The sequence below is a fragment of the Lampetra fluviatilis genome, chromosome 4 (genome assembly GCF_964198595.1).
Source record: "Lampetra fluviatilis chromosome 4, kcLamFluv1.1, whole genome shotgun sequence".
Taxonomy (NCBI): Eukaryota; Metazoa; Chordata; class Hyperoartia; order Petromyzontiformes; family Petromyzontidae; genus Lampetra; species Lampetra fluviatilis.
This window is the reverse complement of record NC_136278.1, coordinates 9,090,106-9,110,307: the sequence shown is the minus strand read 5'-3', so window position 1 is coordinate 9,110,307 and position 20,202 is coordinate 9,090,106. Positions and strand designations below refer to the sequence as shown.

At 39.6% G+C, this 20,202-nt stretch overlaps 1 long non-coding RNA gene across 1 annotated transcript; it reads left to right on the top strand.

Annotated features, from left to right (window-relative positions):
• The first annotated feature begins 5,619 nt into the window (after positions 1–5,619).
• LOC144931284 (uncharacterized) lies at positions 5,620–13,635 on the top strand. The gene is made up of 4 exons (XR_013636550.1): positions 5,620–5,757; positions 7,862–7,924; positions 13,090–13,136; positions 13,612–13,635. It is a non-coding gene; the product is annotated as an uncharacterized LOC144931284 (long non-coding RNA).
• The last annotated feature ends 6,567 nt before the right edge of the window (positions 13,636–20,202 follow it).

Here is a 20,202-nt window from a genome sequence, read left to right as displayed (position 1 = left end):
GGTATATTCTAAACCAGCCAATATTGGATAAAATAGATCATTATCTACAAATTGACTTAACGCCAAACTTCAATCTAAAGAAACCACGTTCCTCCATCAATCATTCTAAATGTGCTTGTATATATAGAATGGTGTATATCGCCTCATTTACATGTAAATTGCAAACCTGTGTTACATTGAGCTGTAAAGAAATAGACCCCATCAGCGGCAGGTCCCATATTAGCACCCAAAGAGCCCCAGTGAATGAGCCCCTTGTGACATTAATCAGACCATTTTGAGATCACTGAAATTCCTTTAGAGGCCCTCCCCTTTTGTCGGCCACTACAGTCGCTGACTATGCATGCTGGGTCATATGAGGGCTCTAGTGATGGGTCATAACAGCCAAGCATTGTAGGAGGCAAATGGATGAGCGTTCAACGTGGCTTAGGTCCAAGGTTTGTCGGTCTGCCACCCAGTGCCTGCCCTCATGCGAACGACACTGCTAATTATCCACTTTAACATTATCTAATAGACACCCTGACCTTTTCAGAGGACATTCTGTTTCCCAACCCGGGGCTGTGAAATGTTTCATGACGTTTATTTGTAAAAGTGAGTTATTTGCTGGTGTTGTCCACAAATTGACGTACTTCATATCGAAATTTGCGCACGTAAGTCAAGGGGAAACTTTTCAATTAAATGGAGATACTGTACAGTATAGTATTTTGTTGAAGCAGATCCACAAGGAGAAAATATATCATTCTGCATTCATGCAACGCTTCAATTTACGTAATTTTATAAAGCATGTAAATAACAGAAACATAACCCCAGCACAAGCTATACTCATCACCATTTTATGAAATACAAATGTGCAAAATTGGGTTACAGAACTTAACACATTGTGGAATAATAAATCAAGGCTGTATTTCGTAGTCAATGTGGTATAGAGTGCACGCTTTGCTAAAATTATAGGAAAACATCTATGAGTGTCATGTCTTTAACAAGTGTGAATTTGTGTTGTATAATAGCTTTTAACACTCAAATAAAACTACCTTTTCCACATTTATAGAGATTATTTTAACATGACTTTTTGTCAAATTGTAACCAAATTTAGTTATCAGCGTCTGGCACAATTGAAAGAAATTTGCCTACGTTTTAGAACTTACCACAAACCACTTTTAACACGTAGGCTTTCGCGACCAATATCATTCCATAATACAGGTTTTTTGGGGGTTAGATTATAAACCACTTTTTGTTGAATACAAAGATAATGCTGGTAAACATAATACATCAATACCTGCCATTCGCGACGAAGTGATGGTGATGTCAAGAGGGCGCTTGTGCCAAGCCACGTGCACTTTGAGGCCACGTGAATTGTCCAAGGCTCACTGACAGGAGGTCTCGGGACAGACCCAGGTGCCATGGGTTGGCTGACTGAGATGACTGGTAGATGCACCAGCTGTAATCTTACTGTGCCAACTTGCTGCATTTTATCTGCCCGGCGCTCCACTCGTTGTTGTGACCGTCGCTCCACTGCCCTCCGTTGTTGTTGGAGGGCGACTGCTCCCAACTGCCCAGTAGCGTCCTTCACGAGCCTCCTCCACAGAGGCCGATATTGACACCGCTGGTGCCAGTCGTCAGCAAGTCCACTCAGCTCCACATCCTCCCGTACTGCATCAGTCCATCTCGTCTCCAGCCCATGACGTGCCCATTTAGCCCCCTCTATGCAACACAAGCGTCCGTCATCATGTGTTGCGCCCGAAACGTCGTGATTTATTTTATTTTATACCTACGTGACTTTACCGAAAGAACCAAAGAGTAACAATTCTCTGCTATAAAACCTGGACTAGCAATAAAATCTGGAATGAAAACTGATAAAGGCTGTGCACATGACAAAACTAAGCAAGTCATATTTTACAATCAATATTAGTATACAGACTTTACATTTTATTGTGCTTGAAACTAAAGAGTTGAATCTTTTTAGTTACAAATATAGTTCTGTAAAAACGTAATCTTCTCAAATGTAGCTAAACGTGCTCCTATTATTGATGACCCAATTCCATCACTCCCATTTCCCCAGTGCTGTACATATCTTCTTTCAAGATCCATCCCATCAGAAGTTATAACATGTTCCGTATATTTTTTCTAATTACCATCATGCCAAATCATTGCTTGACCTACCATTGCATATATATTTCTCAGTGTATTTAAGAACATACCTATTTTATAATTGAAAAGTAGTTGATCATTTGGTATTTTAAGAACACAAGGCTATCACGAAGGAGCTATATTTAGTAGGTGCAGTCTGCAAAGGAGTTTCCCAGAAGGAGGAGATCTTGTATGTAATTCCAATTGAGTCATTTGAGAGCATTTTTTTACGCGGCAAATTTGAACCTTGACACGAGCACACAATGTCCCACTCGTTTCAAATGACGTCATGCGATCTTTAATGTCCACTGTGAAAGATACGGCGCACGTATTTTATGAATATATACCCGCAGTAATAACCAGGGCGGCCTTCCGGATGCAAACCACGAACCTCTGCAACAAGAGGCGAAGTCTTACCGCTGACCCATGTCATTCTGCCCTGATGACATTTCGTAAATACACAATGCCGTTGAAAACCATATAATTAATTGTTCTCGCATACGAGCTGGCAAAAACGGCTCTAGGAATAGATTAGAACAGGGGTCGGCAACCGCATGCGGCTCTTTAAGGAATGGATTCGTGACCGTGATTTATTAAGGACCCACCGTCTCGTATCCACATGCATTGCGGCTGTTAAAATATTGAGCGTTTTTTTTACCGAATTCGAAAAAGAAATTGTCTCTTCTTGTTACTTTGTTTGCCGAGCTCCTGGATTAGACGACCCTTATGAACGCTGAATTGATGATTACAGTCTATTTTGCATTTGACTTCTGAGATGTAAAAAAAAAGCACCACTGTCTTTTCTTCCACAGTTGCGATGAGAAGTTCATCGACAACCCAGGACATTTCCTCCGAGCCGGACTCAACACAGCTCGGCTCGTTTGCGTCCGAGCCCATCGACGACGGCTTCTACGACAGCGCGCTGCACTCCGAGTGCATCGTGTGCATGAGCCGCCCCGCGAACGCCGTCATCTACACCTGTGGACACCTGTGCATGTGCCACAGCTGTGCCGTGGGCATTAAGGCCTCCCAGTCGCCCAAGTGCCCCATGTGCAGGGCTCACATCAAGGACGTGATTCGTGTTTACACGTCGTAGCACTTCGAGCATGCAGCGTGCGGCGTGTCAATTGCTTGTGGGCACTCATCTTCGTGTGCCGTGCTCGCTAACAGCACTTGCCCCAACAGTATGTCAAGGCTATAATTTGGGTTTTTGTATCAAGCTAAATATTGCAGAAAAAGCACCGTGGTTAGCACGCTGCACGACTGAACCTGTCCCCCCGAGTTCGATTCTGCTCACGGCCAACACCAGTGACGATTATCTGAACCGGTCCTGGGCCTTCCTGAGGTCGACTCAGCCTCAAATGAGTACCTGGTGCGGTGTGTAAACAACGCCACTGGGGAGGCAAAGGCGGCCGGGCGTGGTGGTGGCCGCCCACCCCCTTGATGTGCCATTGCAGCTTGCATAGGTGCTCGCTAAGAGCACTTGGCACAACAGTTTGTTAAGGAGATAAGGGGGGTCTTTGTATGTGTAATCAGTGCTCGTGAACAACGATTGCCCTAACAGTATATGAAAGCTGTTCGGTTGTTTAGAATATTGGAAATGGAAGATCTCAGTTTTGAAACCCCAAGGCATTTTAACTACAGTAAGACTGCCAGCTAGCAATTAGCCAATTTAATAATACTCGTTATCATGAACAAGAAACTTTAGTTTTTATTTCAGAAAGAGGTTGGCCGTATACTTGTTTTTTTAAAAGAACACGGTCATTTAAAAAAAATAGACAAAAGCCAGCTGCATATGTTGTATAGTTGAACATTCACATTTGATAAGCATGTTGGTATGTTTAAACATACACAGACAATTACCCCGGGTCTTATGAATTCAAACATTTACTTTATTCCTTTATGGACAAGTCACACTCTCTAGCGAAGAAACTAAAGCTTTATTTTAAAACACACGACACATGTGGTCCTAAATAAAATCAGCGGTCACAGAGTATGTAAATTAACGAGGCTTTTACCAGAGAAACCGTATCCTCTTAAACTAAAATCATAACAGCAAAAGAGCTGCATTAAACTTCAATGTAAGCACATTATAACATTACAATATAACATTTCCTGAATTACCTTTTTACTCAGGATGTAAAATTAGTAGATAGTATTTTAATCTTTTTAGTAGTCTTATAAAGTAATAACAGTACTGTACTTACAATGCTGTGGTGTCCAAAAAGGGGTTCCATTTTTACACAAGGAACTTATCGGGAAGTTTAGGTTTTGATTTTGAAACATCATCTGGTGGATCTGATGAAACCTCGTTTTAATGATATGAAGTGTTGGGTCTAAACCATGTGGCACACGTAGAGTTGAGCAGAAATTTTTGGGACAATTAATGGGCAGATGCAGTGTGACAATTTAGATATATTGTACACTCAACTGAAATATAAATTACTTATGTACATGAATTTGATATGTAGTCAACAATAGTTTTTTTTTTCTCGAAAGCTTGTTGTCATTTGATTGCATGGTACGCTGCACCTGCCAAATTCTGAACCTTTAGGAAATGCTTGGCACCGTTCTTTTTGGAAGCTATACAAATACTGTGTATGCAACAATACGTGGAAAGGAAGTCGTACTACTGTAATTTGTAAGCTTGTTTTGATGCTGCCATTATTTACGAATGTTTTTACTACACACACTGAAGATCGCATCCACCCACTGCGTTGCTGCTAAGTGTTATTCCAGTGCAAGTGTAAAGTATTGGAAAAATAAAGAGCTGGTATATTTCTACCCTTGCGCCTGTTTTTAAAACTCCAACATTGAAATGTGTTGAGCAACACTAATACTGTATATTCATTGTACATGATTTCTGAGAAGAGAGCGCACCGTTCAAGCCACATGAGAAATTCTTTTTGAAAATAATACTTTAATGACAAATGGGGTATCATAGAAACGTCACAGTATTTTGGACAATGAAATCGGTCGGTTTATATTCAATCTCCAAATAAACTAAAAAGTAAGTTTAAATGAATTGTTATTGCTTGGTATTGCATCTTTATAAACCATGGTACATGGCTTCCTTTAGTGCAGACTTCCAATCCTGAGGTGTCTCCTTCAATCATTCTGGTATGTTTATAAACTTGAAACGACATACAGAGAATTAGAAAGCCAGATGGAAGGCATTTCCAACACCCATTCGATACAAATTTATACACACTCCTGAATAATAATTCATAATTATTGCTCTATTAAAAAAAAAGCTTAATCGGCATGAGACACTTAATTGGCATAAGAAATGCTTAGCTTACAGTATTACGCCCCCCCCCCATCCATGGCAAAGAATGAAAACCGCGAACATAGGACCATTTGGCGTGAAGAGGAACTGAGTTGTGCAAACTGCTGAGTGCACTGTAGGAAGAGAGGCAGTCGCGAACAAAGTGTCAAAGCGAAAACACTCGGAGGTTGCTGCCTATACATCAACAGGGGCAGCAGAAGCACGTCCATCAGAAGAGACTTGGTGGTGGTGTTGGTGTGTGTGTGTGCGCGCGTTGATATCAATTTATTATGTCTGCACGACAGCCGAAAAACAAGAACGTTCAATTGTGGAAGCCCCAAGATGTGGTTGACTGGTTCCGACAGGTAAAGCCGTGTATGGAATTAGCTTTAACGTGAAGTTATGCCAACATGTGTTTGTTTGTAACCCTCTTGAAATATGTTGCTATGCACAACATATTCTAACGTTATGACCTCATGTACTTGTAATAAATGAAACACTTTTTCTGTATTTGTACGATATAACGGGAGAATGTGTACGCATTTAGCTTAACTGTACGCGTAGGAAACTAATTGCGTTTAAACTGTGGTTATGTCGCGGGGTGTGATTGGTTAAATTGTGCGATTATAAAAATGTGCAGGCTGCTTAAATGTCGTGAATTTTAATGGGGGGTAAGCTGTCAACACCAGATGTGATATTTATGAGAAGGGCATATTTTTGCAGAACAGTAGAGGGCTTTTTGGTTTTTGCTATGAAACGTTGAGTTAAATGTCTTCCGAGGATGGGAAAATCGGCACATAATACAATGTTATTAGAATTTTTTTTAATGGTTTTATATGCTTCAATATTTCCCCCGGGAATTCACCACCGTCAATTATACTGCAATACTGCAAGTACCGTTGTTTGCGTAATAACATAACTGCAATGGAAATTCGTACATTGCCAATATATACAGTGTTACAAAAGGTCAACATGGTTGGAGTTTTTTTTTTCATGGAGCTGATAATCACAGGTTTTGGTTTAACATCTGGGGACCAGCATGGAACAAATGTGAATGCATAATTTCTTACGTTTAAAGGATTAATGCTGGAAAATATACCGTAATGCGAGACAGGTCTCCGCACACGTGGACTATTGTGTCCCTACAGGCAGGCTGCTTGGCAGTTAAGCGGAAGTTTAAAGCGGAAGTTCCACGTGTGGTCGTGCCACACGCAAGCCACGCGTGTGTGTGCATGTGACTTGATAACGACTTTAAAGCGCATTTATTTCAGCAGGTCTGCCTCTTGCCAAAAATGTACGGTTCTGATCGTGACTGCCAAATACGATGTGTGTCCCCTACCCCCTCGATAAAGTGGACAATTCAAATACTGTACTTCATCAGTCGAGTTTCTTTTTGTTCAAGTCTGACAGCAGGAACGTATGAATTATGTAATTAAGTCTTAACAACGATTGTAATGTGGCATTCAGAATGAGTGCTTCATTGAGGTCAGACGAACACCCAATTTGAAAACTTGTTTTTTTATGTATATACGTATAAGTGTTGATTTCAGAATGAATGCATAATTGTCATAAAGGGGAGATGAAGCGTAACCATATTCGAAAAAGAAAATTATGAACTTATGTGCAAATTAATGACCCAACATTCACGAATTCAAATGTATGTTATACAGTACTATTAAATGTAAATATTGATAACACTTTAACATGTATTCGCAAAATAGCGATTTAAATTTGCCATACATACATGGAGATAATAAGAATTATAATTCCATTTATAACCTCCAAAATGTATTTTAACACAAATGGCCATCTAAACGTTGAATTATATAACAAGTATAATTCGATGGCCATTTGTGTTAAATATACGTTTTTGAGGTTATGAAGGGAATTCAGACTTTTTTTGTTTCTATAAAAAAAACTGCATTTCTTTTAAAATGTCAATTAAGAAAAAACAACACGTGCGTTGTATCGCATGTCAGCAAATAAAATACAGTACTGTACTTTTGTGGGCGTATATATTTTTTAAATGTGAAATTTTCTGCTGGCTTAATTGAAATAACTTTTCGTGCCACAAGTCGTTATCACTCACGATCGGAAAATTTTAAATCATGCAACTCTTGGCAATGTTGACCACATTCGATTATGCTGTAAGTACGCTGACCAAACACTTATCCAATGAGCAAACCTTAAAACCAGGTAACGCAACAACCCACTTACAAGAAATGTTCCTCGTGCATGAATAAAACGGAATGCATTCGCCGTGAATGTAATTAATCTCGACAAGAGATCGGTGCCACTACTTGAGCTTATTGGCAGAAGACAGGTGGAAAGTGGAAATACATGACGAAACGTGCAGTTGACACCCATGGGCTAGCTGCCCATTGATCGTGGTGATGATGATGTAATGCATTTCGCTCATTAAATGTGTGAGAACAAGTAATTGTTTAAATCTCATTTTTTTCTGTCCAGAACAAGTTGGAAGGCTGTGCCTCTGTAGCCCGGAGGAACCAAATTGACGGGAAAGCTTTGCTGGTAAGGATCTGTCGAATTAAAACCCCAGAATATCATTTAATAAAAAAAACAATATATTTAGGAAATAAACATTTTAGAAAACAATTCTGTGGTATTTCATTATTTATCATCCTGGACTTGTGCATAATAATATAGTAATTTTATTCAAATGGACAATTAATGAGGTTAAACAAATGGTTTCCAGCACAAATCATGGAAGGATTGCACTGCTCAAGGGAAACATAAAACGGCTACAGGGATTTATTTAATTAAATCAATATAAAGTAAACATTTACAAATATTTATACTGCTAACCATACAATTCAGCCTTATACTATAGCCTGGTCGGTGTTCAAGGCTGTTGCAAATGTCTATGAACATCACAATACCCTATAAGGGGGGTGAGGTGATCGCACTACACAAGTCACTTTAGTTCCTCCTGTGTAGTTCACAAAACCAATCAGGTATTTGTGTGTATGTACGTACATTGTACTTCTTTTGCACCGTACGTAGCCAATGCTCCTCGGAAGTGCGAGGGAAGGACAACAAACAAAACACAAAAAGCAGTTCTATGCTGATGTGTAGTAATACAACATATTTTGCTTCTCAGCCAAAAGTCCCATGAACGCATGAGTCCGGCTGCTCAGATTATTTTTCTCCGTGTACTTATAGTCTGTAGCTTTTTTTTTAGTCACTTCCACCTCATTTCTTATTCCAACCACATTAATTCCACGTGACCCTCCAACGCCTCGACAACGTTTGCACTGCACTGATGGCATCCCCATAGTTATTTAATCGCATCTTCTTTGTCTCTTCTTTCACGTGCTCGAACCACCGCGGTCTCGCCGCCCCTAAACACTCCCGAACAATCAGGTATAATAACCAAATCATCAGCAAACAAAAGCTGCCATAACATCACTTTTTTAGCTTCTTGGTTCTTTCGGTAAAGTCACGTAGAGGGGAAATAATAAAATAAAAAAAATAAAACATAATAAAATAATTCTCACGACGTTTCGGCCTTCTTCTCGACAGACCTGTTCTTCACCTGAGGACGGCTGCTTGCGTTGTGGCCGAAACGTCGTGAGAATTATTTTATAATGTTTTATTTTTATTATTTTATTATTTCCCTTCTACGTGACTTTACCGAAAGAACCAAGAAGATGAATCCCTACAGTCACGAAAGCTTTAAATCGAAATCACTTTTTTAGCTTCCTCAATACATCCAACACTATTATATGTACATAATACATTTCAGAGTGTATTAGGGATGTGTTGCCAATTTTTGGGAAGAACGAAAATCAGGCCTAAATAACAACATTCCAGGTCATCTGAAGCTTTTATTTCGGATTGATACAAAAAGATGACACCACAGCAAATTATATCACATGTATTACCTCACTTATTTTATTAGTACGAGACGCGTTACGTGTTTACGTAATGTAAAATTAAGATAAAACCTGAAATGTAGACATCCGAACTTGTGCCTAAAATTCCTAAAATCGGAAATGTTTAATCCAAAACTCGTCCTTATAGTCCATATACTGTTATTATTAATTAACTCATCAAAAGGAACTTGCGAAATATCACAATACAGAACCCTCTTGAAAAAGAAGCTTCATACACAGGAAGGCATTATGTGATAAATGTATTGATATATTCTCTCATGGCTGAAGTCCTTCCCGTGCCTTATTGGTCATGGCCATTATTTGACTGTACTTCACAATGCTGATCAGTGTGTGGTTGGTGAAGGAGACTGCCCAGATAAGATTCAAACATCACTCACCACCGATACAATTAAATTATAAACTATTTATTATTTTTACCAGGTAAGGCCCACAAACATATATCGCTCTTTTTGAGAAGCTGACCACAAATGATAGCTCAACGAAATTGCTTACCTTGTGCAAATTTATAGCAGCCAAATACTCTAAACGCATGTTGATTCTAAATGTGGAGGGAAAAACCGTAGGAAAATCCACACAACCATGGGGAGAGACATGCAAACTCCAAATATGCAGGCATCAGGGTCAGGATGAAACCCATATACCAGGCGAGGTGGTTAACATCTCCTAGCCACCGTGATGATAACTGTGGCCCAGAATTTAACTTAAGCGGGGTGGTTAATTATACCGTTAACTGTGTACTGCTTACAACAGTCGCGTCATTATGCATAATATACACCGTATTATTTATTGTACGTATACTGTATTGAATTGATAGCATAAGCAGTTTTTTTACGATATCCGCCTGAATATTATAAATTCATTTAATAGTTTTTATTTTCCAAGTTTCCAAAATGATAACGGAAACATGCCGCAGCAGGAATGCAGAAATTGATAGATTTTTGTATAACCCTGTCAAAAACACACTGCAAGTTCATATCTATATATGGAAAAGGGGAACTTTCTTACAAATGGATGTTTTAGAGTTGGCTTGACTGCATACAAGTGTGCTACAGTTTATAAGCGTATGAGTTATAATGGTAAAATATATTTAAAATGTCCATCTGTGAGGGTCTATAATGGTTAACCTGTACCTTTTTGATCTCAATAACGATGACGGGTAGCTAACCACTCCAGAATGTGTCGAGTGGGAAAGGCAAAAACTGGGTACAGTAGCTCTCAGATGGTGGAAAACAAAGTTCTCCGGAGAACAGTGTTTGTGTAACAACCTTTCTGGTGAAAGAATTTCCGAACTGGAAATGTACAGGCTAGATTTGTTCAGTTCTGTGAAATGTGTCTTCCATACAACAGTGCAGTTGAATGGCGCAAGAAGTTTAACCATGAACTACAGTTGGGCAAAAGGCTGATGAGGAAGTCAAATCAGATGTTCTGAAATGGCTGCAGAGATGTTCACATGAACTCCATAGATCTGATACGTGCATTGTCTTTGTACTGTCGCCTTTTGACCTTCTCTGGTCTGACACTGGTGAGACTGGGCCATACAAAAGGCTGTCTCTGGTCTAGGCCAATCCGTTTCAAAGACAATGCAAAGATTATTAGAGCAAGTTTGTTTGCATGTTTTTCCATAAGTAGGTGTGGTTAATGCAGACTTGATTCCTTGCAAAAAGGAATCTATTTGGTTTTGTTTACATCTTAACACCTGTTTTATTAGCAGAAAGGTTAAAAAACCTATTCTTATTTTTTCCTGTTGACATTAAAAGTGTTACAACACTTTCATGGGACAAATGTACCCTGCAACCTAGTAGTATCGTGGAAAAAAGGGTACGTTTCAGTTTAACACGTAGTAGGCTTTCGCGACCAATATTATTCATGAGAGTTTTTTGTGTTAGATCGCGTAAATATAAATGTGTCGTTAAACCGGCCACCACCGGACACAGCCAATTAGTAAAGTTTGTCATGTAAACAAACATTAGTTACGAGTTCAGCACACCGGTGTGTTGGGAGAGTAACCCCACAACATTTACAATTCGAGTACGACATTTCGCCGGTAATGTTTTTTCAACCTCTATTATAGATTGGGTACGTTTCGTTCACTTAACTTTCAAATCTCCGAGAATTAACAGTTCAGGTGAAATTTGAACAAGCTTCAAGATATAACAAGTATAACCCGTAAAAACAAAGTTTTTCACTATAAATCCTTTATATGCGTGGCGGCTAGTCCTCTCGTCCTCTGGCTTGAGATGGCTGCCACCTATGGGTCAGATGATTGCATTGCACCATTAAGCAATTGGTAATTAAATATAATATTTTTGTCCTAAAAAGTGTAACATTTTGGAAAAAAACATTTTTTCACGAACATTAATTGTCACGCACAACGAGTCTGTGTGGAAAATGTCAGCTCGATTGGATCACGGGAAGTGGGTTAAAAAACGACCAAAAGATTTGCACGGTCCTAAGCAAGCAAGCGAACTTAATATACAGGATTTAAAAACACACTTGTTTAGTTGAAATATTAAGTGTAAATTAGGACAAATTTAGAAGTCAAGAGGTTCCATTTAAACAATGATATGAAACGTAATAAAATTACTGGCCAACACACTGTTCGTGCTGTGAAGCCGACATCAAAATGTGATCTAAAATGCTGACCAAAATGAGTAAAATTAGCACCATCTAGTGGGGAATCAACGGTAATTGTATCTTTAAAAACTGACCGTAAAATAGTGAAATCTTGACCACTGGCTCATGACCATCAACAAAGTTGAGCAGTGACCATCGCATACTGTATCATAGCAACACTCTAACTTCGACTAAAATTACGACTAATACCCCGATTATTATTGCTGCAGTACAGAACATCCTTATCTATAATTATATTGCTCACGCCAACGCTTCGTTTCCTTTTACCAATTTTAGCATCGTGTTGACTAATAGGTCACCCCAACAACGTGGGTAGGTAGCTTTGTTCGTGTCCAACTTTTCTGATGCGCAATGCAGTGCGAGGCACCCACGTGTTGGCAGCATGACCACACATAGCTTCGTCCTAAACAGTACCTCCGATTAGCACGGTTGGATGGGTACGTTGCGAAATAAGTTCAACGACTGCGAAACAAATAAAAAATACTGTAGTACAGCAAGCCATGTTCATAACAGAGAGTGAACATGCATTTTGACAAAACTGTGGGAAAAGGTTATTCATCTTAATACAACGCAATGTTCCACTCCAATGGCAGCAAGTAGCTTAATCTTTGAATTTCATCACAATACAGCAATACAACAATGTATAAGCCAATACTCAAAAGTAATGCAAACATATTTTCAATGAACATTCTCACCATGATCATCATCTGTCCCTTTCATGAGCTCGTTAGCTACTATGGGGCTGACAACATGACTACCAGTTGCAATAGTTTCGTTCAGTCGCAATTATTTCTCTCTTGAGATATTTTATCCATGCCCCTGGTTTTTCGTCTTCTCTCTTGCTCGTGTTTCTTTTCACTTTTGTGTTGCATCGCAAAGTGCGGGATCCTGCCTGGGTTAATTCTATTAACGTGACCAAACCATCGCAGTCTTTCACTCCTAACCGTTCTCTTATATCGTCAATGAACATTATAGTCGCTTCTTAAACACAATAAAATTGAACATCAAATCATATTTCAGAAGCATAGATTTGATATTGAAGGAAACAAGATTGTTTTTTTCCTCCTATACACTTTCGCATGTTGGAAATACTGTTCGGAAATGGTATTTCTTTAATCGACCCATGTTGTTCCTGTGCTTTTGTAGGATCTTCATCCAAGTGTCCTCCAAATGTTCCCAGAAAGATCACGCATGTAAGCAGAGCCAACCCTGTCAGCACATTCTAAATCAAACCAGAAAACCAAGTCGCTCAGTGAGCCTCATGTTGTCTGCTAATGAACTCCATGTAATTTTATAAGTGTACACATCGGTATTTTTGCGCGCACAAATCAATATGATATATTGTATACTCCATATTTTCAATCCCATGAGTGAACTTTTCTCTTAATTGTAATAAAATCCTATACAATCTGTGGCTTTTTTGTCCTGCATGTAAAATACCACCTACTCTTAGGTTTTTTTCGGTAAAGTCACGTAGGTAAAATATTAAAAGAATAATAGACATAAAATAATAATAAATGAAAGGAATCTATTAATTATTATTTTATTTCTATTATTATTTTTATTTTTTACCTACGTGACTTTACCGAAAAAAACTAAGAGTATGAATCCTTGCAGTCACGAAAGCTTCAAATCTAAAAAAAATACCACCTTTTCTTTCTTCTGCAGGGAGGTGCAAATTCTCAGTAAAACACTTGGTGAGCAACCAAGAACACCTTGGAACAAGTAAGGAATCAACACACACACACAAACGGGTAATTTTAATTCAATACTGTTCTTCATGTGCATCCTGATTCAAAGTTCTAATCCCTCAGCATGGCTATCTTCTCTTACAGATTTAGCAGTTCAAAATTGGTGCCAAATCCTCCAGACAAAGATTACACAGCACAGCCTCCAGGTAAGAACCATTACAGTAATTCCAGACATCGTGTGACTTTATATCCCATAGTGAGGGCTGCAAAAGGACTTCATGTGCACAATTCCTGTGCATGCACGTGATTGTAATATTTGACGTTGATAAATTGCTATAGATCAGAACTTTATCTTGTGTCCCCCTCCCACCTGCCCCGCCCCCCCCCCACCGCAGACTTTCTGTGCCAGCACAAATCACATTTATTTTCCCAACCTGCCATGAGATTGTTCGCATTTGAATTTCAAGTGCTGTGTAACCTGCGATCCTTGAGGACAGCAATCTATTACGCAGCGTTATAGTTTTCCGAGTAAACAGTGTGGAAAAAAAGTCACACTCACCACAAAAATCGTGATGGGACACTGCATCATACTACAGTCGACCCTTCCACATTTCGGGGGTTAGGGGCGCAGGCCCCCCGCAATCTGGAAAAAACGCGTAAATGTTTTTTGTCCCCTTGGCGAGTGAAGTGAGCACCTCCAGCCAGGGGGTTCGGGGGGGGGCTGTTAGCTTTAGCGTGTCGTCTGCTGGCTTTCGCGTTCTTTTCGCAAACTTTAACTTTTCACAAAATTTTACTTTAAAAAATTATTGCGTATATTTATGGTATTAAAAGATAAAATACATTTATATTATACAGTACTGTACATATATTTTATGCATTTATGAGTTACTAAACGTTTTGTGTGTCGTCTGCTGGCCTTCACGTGTCATCTGTGGCTTTCGCAAATACTCCAAAAAACTCCCAAAAAATTCCCATTTAATTTCATATGCCGACTCCACGATATATCGAAACCGCGATGGGTAAAGTCGCCATGCAGGAGGGGCGACTGTACTGTGCTAATAAAACACATGGAGATTTTCAAAATATTTTGTTATGCAAATATTTCATCTCAAAATGCCCTTGAGATGGAACATTTCAATTGCAGGGGTGTCCACAGTAACACACACAAAGCAACGTATATTACACGTATACAACAGTCGCCACTGCCACGTAGATGTTTTAAGTGATTCTTTAGGAAAACATTTAAATAATATGCACCATTTACTGTGTACACACGGTTTAGTTTTGAGGGGATAAACTGTTTTTAATAAAGTTATATCAGTTGAGAATGTCACATTAAAACGTTGACATTGGTGACAGCATTTATCCGCTCAAAACATTGCACCTCATTTTAGTCACCAGAAGATTATGAACATTTAAATATAGAAAAAGGTTACAACATACATCATCCAATGGACATTTGTGAAACGTTAATCTCATGAAAAATGTAACAAAAGTAGGTTTAATTAGCATGCATCAAAAATGTCCGTAAATTAAGGTACAAAGGGCCAATTCATTTTGACCGCTTAAATATAAATGGAAGGAGTTCTCGTTATGTTTAACCTTCTTGCCACCGCTATTTTGTGCTGATTTGTAAAGGGTGCAGCAGCGTCATGACCTCCTCAATCAAAAAGGAGCTCTTATAACCGCCCCGATGACTCTTGGTCTCTCCTTCGATAGATATCTGCAGATTTAATTTTCACTGATGCAGAGAAAACTGTTCACATTTCATTAATTCATGTATAGCTCATGACCTTGACGTTCATTATTGTAACATTTATGTTTAATTGGTCTAAACTTGAGCATTGGGATAATAAAATGTCATTGGCGAGTCAAAGCAGCATTCGGACTTTAAAGTAACATGAAGTCAGCAGCAATTTTGCATGTGACATCTTCATGCAACGAAACCTTCCTCGCAACATTGGTAAAAATTTCCGGCAAAATGTATGTGGAGTGTTTCGAAAAATTATGAACATTTTTATTTTTACCTCGACAGCCCAAACAGGAGATGGTTGGTCTGACAATGAATTTGTAAGTGATTTTGAATTTAATTCTGTACACACTTTTATGCGCACAGTTTGTTAATGTGTAATTTTCTCACGTGGATGTTTGTTAATAACGTCCGTGTTATTTATTAACGTGATCATATGCTAATGAGTAAAGAGTAAATGATTGTCAATTAATCTACTACAACAATTACATGTGTTTGTTTACCTATCTATAATGTTTACGCTGTACATAGACTACATATCGTACCCTTTACTGTCAGATGGTTACCATTGCAGTACGTACTTCAGTTAATGGCTCGCTGACCTACAAAGTGGCTTTCAGGACTGTACAGTATATACTCTCATGCACTTCCGTATATACGACACTTCCATACTATTTAGTCTCTGCACCGTGCACGGCTAAGATATGCACTATATTATATATGGCTTGCCTATGACATTCGCTATGAGAATAGTAATTGTCGTTATCACTTGGTGTTTTACGCATAACTAGGTGTTATAGGAAACCAAAATTGTGTTGTACTAAAACAGATGTATTGCCACTGGGATGTAATGCTTAGCACACTGGACTTGCAATCCAGAGGTCACGGCTCGATTTGACCTCCCAACGCGGGAGGTTAAAACAATGGGATAGTTTCTTAAATCCCGCCACCTCTGTCCACCCAGCAGTATAAATGTTAGTCCATCGGCAGGTTGCGTGTGGTGGGGTGAAGTGTGGGCACACCCACGTCTTCATATACATCGAGCCAAAGTGGAGCTGACCCTTGTGCAGGACTTTTTTGCCAGCAATTGCAAGGGCTGCACCTTTACCTTTTCCTTACAAAAGATGGATTATCTCGGATATTATCACTCAGAGGTTTTGTATAAAACACAATGTATCGTAGATATATATAATTCACAAGTGTCCGTCCGTCACACTCTATCTCCCAAACGGTACTTTGGAGGAAAAAAATAACATAACCAAAAATATATCCCTTACCAAGGACATTCCCGCAAAATTGTTAGATTTGTGAATTTCCAACATTTGGAACCCAAAATTCCGACAAAACACCTCGCAACATCCGATCGGCCGCCATTTGTAAATTATTATGTCAATCGAATGTGCCTATCACTGCATTGCACAACCTGGGCACAATGATTGATGGCTGGTAGTTCCACTTGCAATTAGGCCAACGAATGTCATTCGGAAACAAATAGCAACTTCCAAATGTAATATGCCGTTGTGAAATGCATTTGGTTGCAATAACGGACGTGTCAAAGGAAGATCAATGGTCATCAATCAGTATTTACCTCCAATATTGTCTGTCCAGAAGTTTTGTAAAAAATACTTTCAAAGCATACACGTATACATGTAGACACTAATAATTAAAATAAATTGCAAGGGTTCATGAATTGTAACTGGGTAGGTAGTTCTTTGGTAGTTCTTGAGGTTACTAACCATATGAAATCCACATCGCTTGCATTTCCATCTAAGTTATATAAGTGCGCGGGCAGTACTGGTATAAAATAATTCTCAATGCTTAGACATCATGACTACAGTATACGCATCTGTGTACAAACACCCTCGTGACTATACGTGGCATATTTTGACACTTGGGACTGTTTAAACAACAACCGAAAATGTCATGCAGTGCAAGGCGTTAGGATATGATTCTGCCCTTTCAATTATGAAACATGGGCGATATTGAGCCACAGGCAGCATTTTACAGATTGCACATTAAAAGAAACGCATAAAAATGTGCAAATCCTTATCTCTGCTGTTTGACCTGCGGGCTACCATCTCGTAAATGAAACGTGGTTCTAAGCAGGCCAGGCACTGTGCGTCGTTTTTATGGTGCTCAAATCTCAGATTAATCATTCATATCCCGCATTGCAGGACAATGAAGATGATGACGATAATGACTATGAAGAACCTGACACAGACCCAAATATACCTCCGGTGACTACAACCTTTTACTAAATGTTAAAATGTGTACTCGATGCACACACATACACAATAAGAACCCACATATAATCTCTAACAGGGTATTGGGGGAAGTGCTGTTAACGAGGAACTACTTGGCCCGAAATCGTGCATGATAGGGTGGTGTGACTCACACCAAACCATTGTCTCCCTAGTGCTGATGTTTATCCACTGCACCAGGTACTCTATTAAAGCTGAGTTGACCTTGGGGAGGCCCACACACATTTAAAGACACTAACAGTTGATAACATATCTTGCATGGACTGACTTTGGACCGGGATCAGACATCACTTTTCACATATTAGCCATAAACGGGAATCAAACTTAGGTCACTGGTTTCACAGCACGGTATAACCATTGTGCCATACTCTCCACAAAGACACTCAAAGACAGGCACTCGCATACACAAATACAAAGATCCCGTATAGCCTAACAAACTGTTGGGGCAAGTGCTTTTAGCAAGTACCTTTGAAGGTAGCTTGGTTTCGACCCCGACCCTGACGCCTGTATATTTGGAGTTTTTCATGCTCTCCCCGTGGTCGCGTGGAATTGTCTGCAGGTCCTCCGGTTTTTCCCTCCGCATTTATAAACATGCATATTTGGCTGCAATAAAAATCCACATAAGCCACTAAGTTGAGCTATCCTTTTTGGCCAGGTCACTTCTGAAAGACAGCCATATAGCTCAGTGGGCCTTACTTGGTAAAAAAATATTATATTTGTAAGTATTCTTTGGGTCTTTCGGTAAAGTCACATAGATAGGTTCAAAGAAAATAACAAAAAACTACGACGTTTCAATCGCAAGGCAAGCGGTCGTAATCCGGCTGATGATGACCATCGCTTGCGTTGCGATCCCAACGTTGTAGTTTTTGGTTATTTTTGTTATTTTCTTTGAACCTATCTACGTGACTTTACCGAAAGACCCAGATAATATGAATTCCTGCAGTCACGAAAGCTTCAAGTCAAGATTTATATTTTTAAGCTATGCCATAAGTAATATCACAGTTTAAAATGCCATCTGACAAAATTAATACAATTTTACGAAAAAATCCATTCCATGGGAACAGCTGACATTTAAAATCTAGGAGAAATTTTTTTTTATGAATTGAAACATAAAACAGTATTGTAATAATAAATAAAGAGGAGTGCGGGTCGCAGTGCTTTTGGAAAGATGAACTTAGAAATTTAAATTAACATAGCAATGTGCTTACAAAAGAACGTTTTAATCACCACCTGATATGATGTGTGGTTCCGAAACGTGATCGTTAACATAAAATACAGAGTAAAAACGAAAAAGTGCACAAAAGAGCCATGGAGAGATCCATGCTTGGAATTTACGAGAGACACGAAGAGGAAGACATTGGTGAGAGAACGTAGGCATGTAAGTGACATTATTTAAACTGTTAAAAAAAGTACAGAAAGTGGATTTGGACAGGTTGCATCATGAGGCCGACAGTCAATCATAGCAAAGGGGAGTGGCACCCAAGAATGGAACAAGTCCAAAAGATGTCTGCTAAGGAGATGGAGCGATGACATCGGATCGTATGCAGGTGCTAGGTGAATTACAGAATTAAACCACAGGATTGTGACAGATAACAGATTGAGGATGCTTTCATCCAGTAGTGGATTAATCATGGCTGATGATGGGTAAATAAATATCAGAATCTAATGGCACCATTCTTTTTTAATCACTGTCTTTAAGCAATTCACGGTTCAACATTTTTCAAGGAGCCATGTTTTGATCGAAAATGACGACAAAACGATTTAACCGTAACAAAGGGAAACTGCACAATTTTGTGTTAGCATCACCATTGCCCATGGGCGTGATTCTCCTGGCGTAGTGTGTGTGTGAGCGGTAGTGTAGCGGTTAGTGTGCTGGGTTTGATTCCCACTCACGGTCAAACGCCAGTGATGATTATTTTAACCGGTCCTGTGCCTTCCCCGAGGTCAACTCCACCTCAAATGAGTACCTGGGTGTGGTGTATAGTAAACATCGCCGCTGGGGAGACAAAGGCGGCCGGGAGTGGTGTTGGCCACCCACCCCCTGGTGTGCCACAGTGCCGGTCTTCGAAGGTGCCACTCGCTAACAGCACTGTGCCCCCAACAGTCTGCTCAGGCTACACGGGTGTCTCTTTGTCCGGAGGCCTCGCAGCCAAGCAGCGAGGATGACAGCTATGAGGAGCCCGATGTGGAAGGACCCGATTACGACGATCCGTCGAAGATGGAGGATGACTATGAGCAGACCCCGTGCGAGAAACAGAAGTATCCCCCCATCATGACAACATCCATCGGTGGCGGCGGCGGCGACGACGATGACAAAGACTACATCGGTAACGGCAACTTTGTAGCACCACGCCATAATTACCAACGATGAGCTTTAGCTCACAAGATTAACACAAAAGCTAAAGAGGTTTGCATGCCTCAACCTACAGCTTTGGACGTCCCGCATAAAACAAAGCTCGATAAAGTTTAGGTAGTTTTTTCTTCCAAAGAGTGAAACATGGTGGTGCTCAATCAGCAACGGTTGTGCGTGCAGTATCGAAGTAAAAAAAGTTTAAAT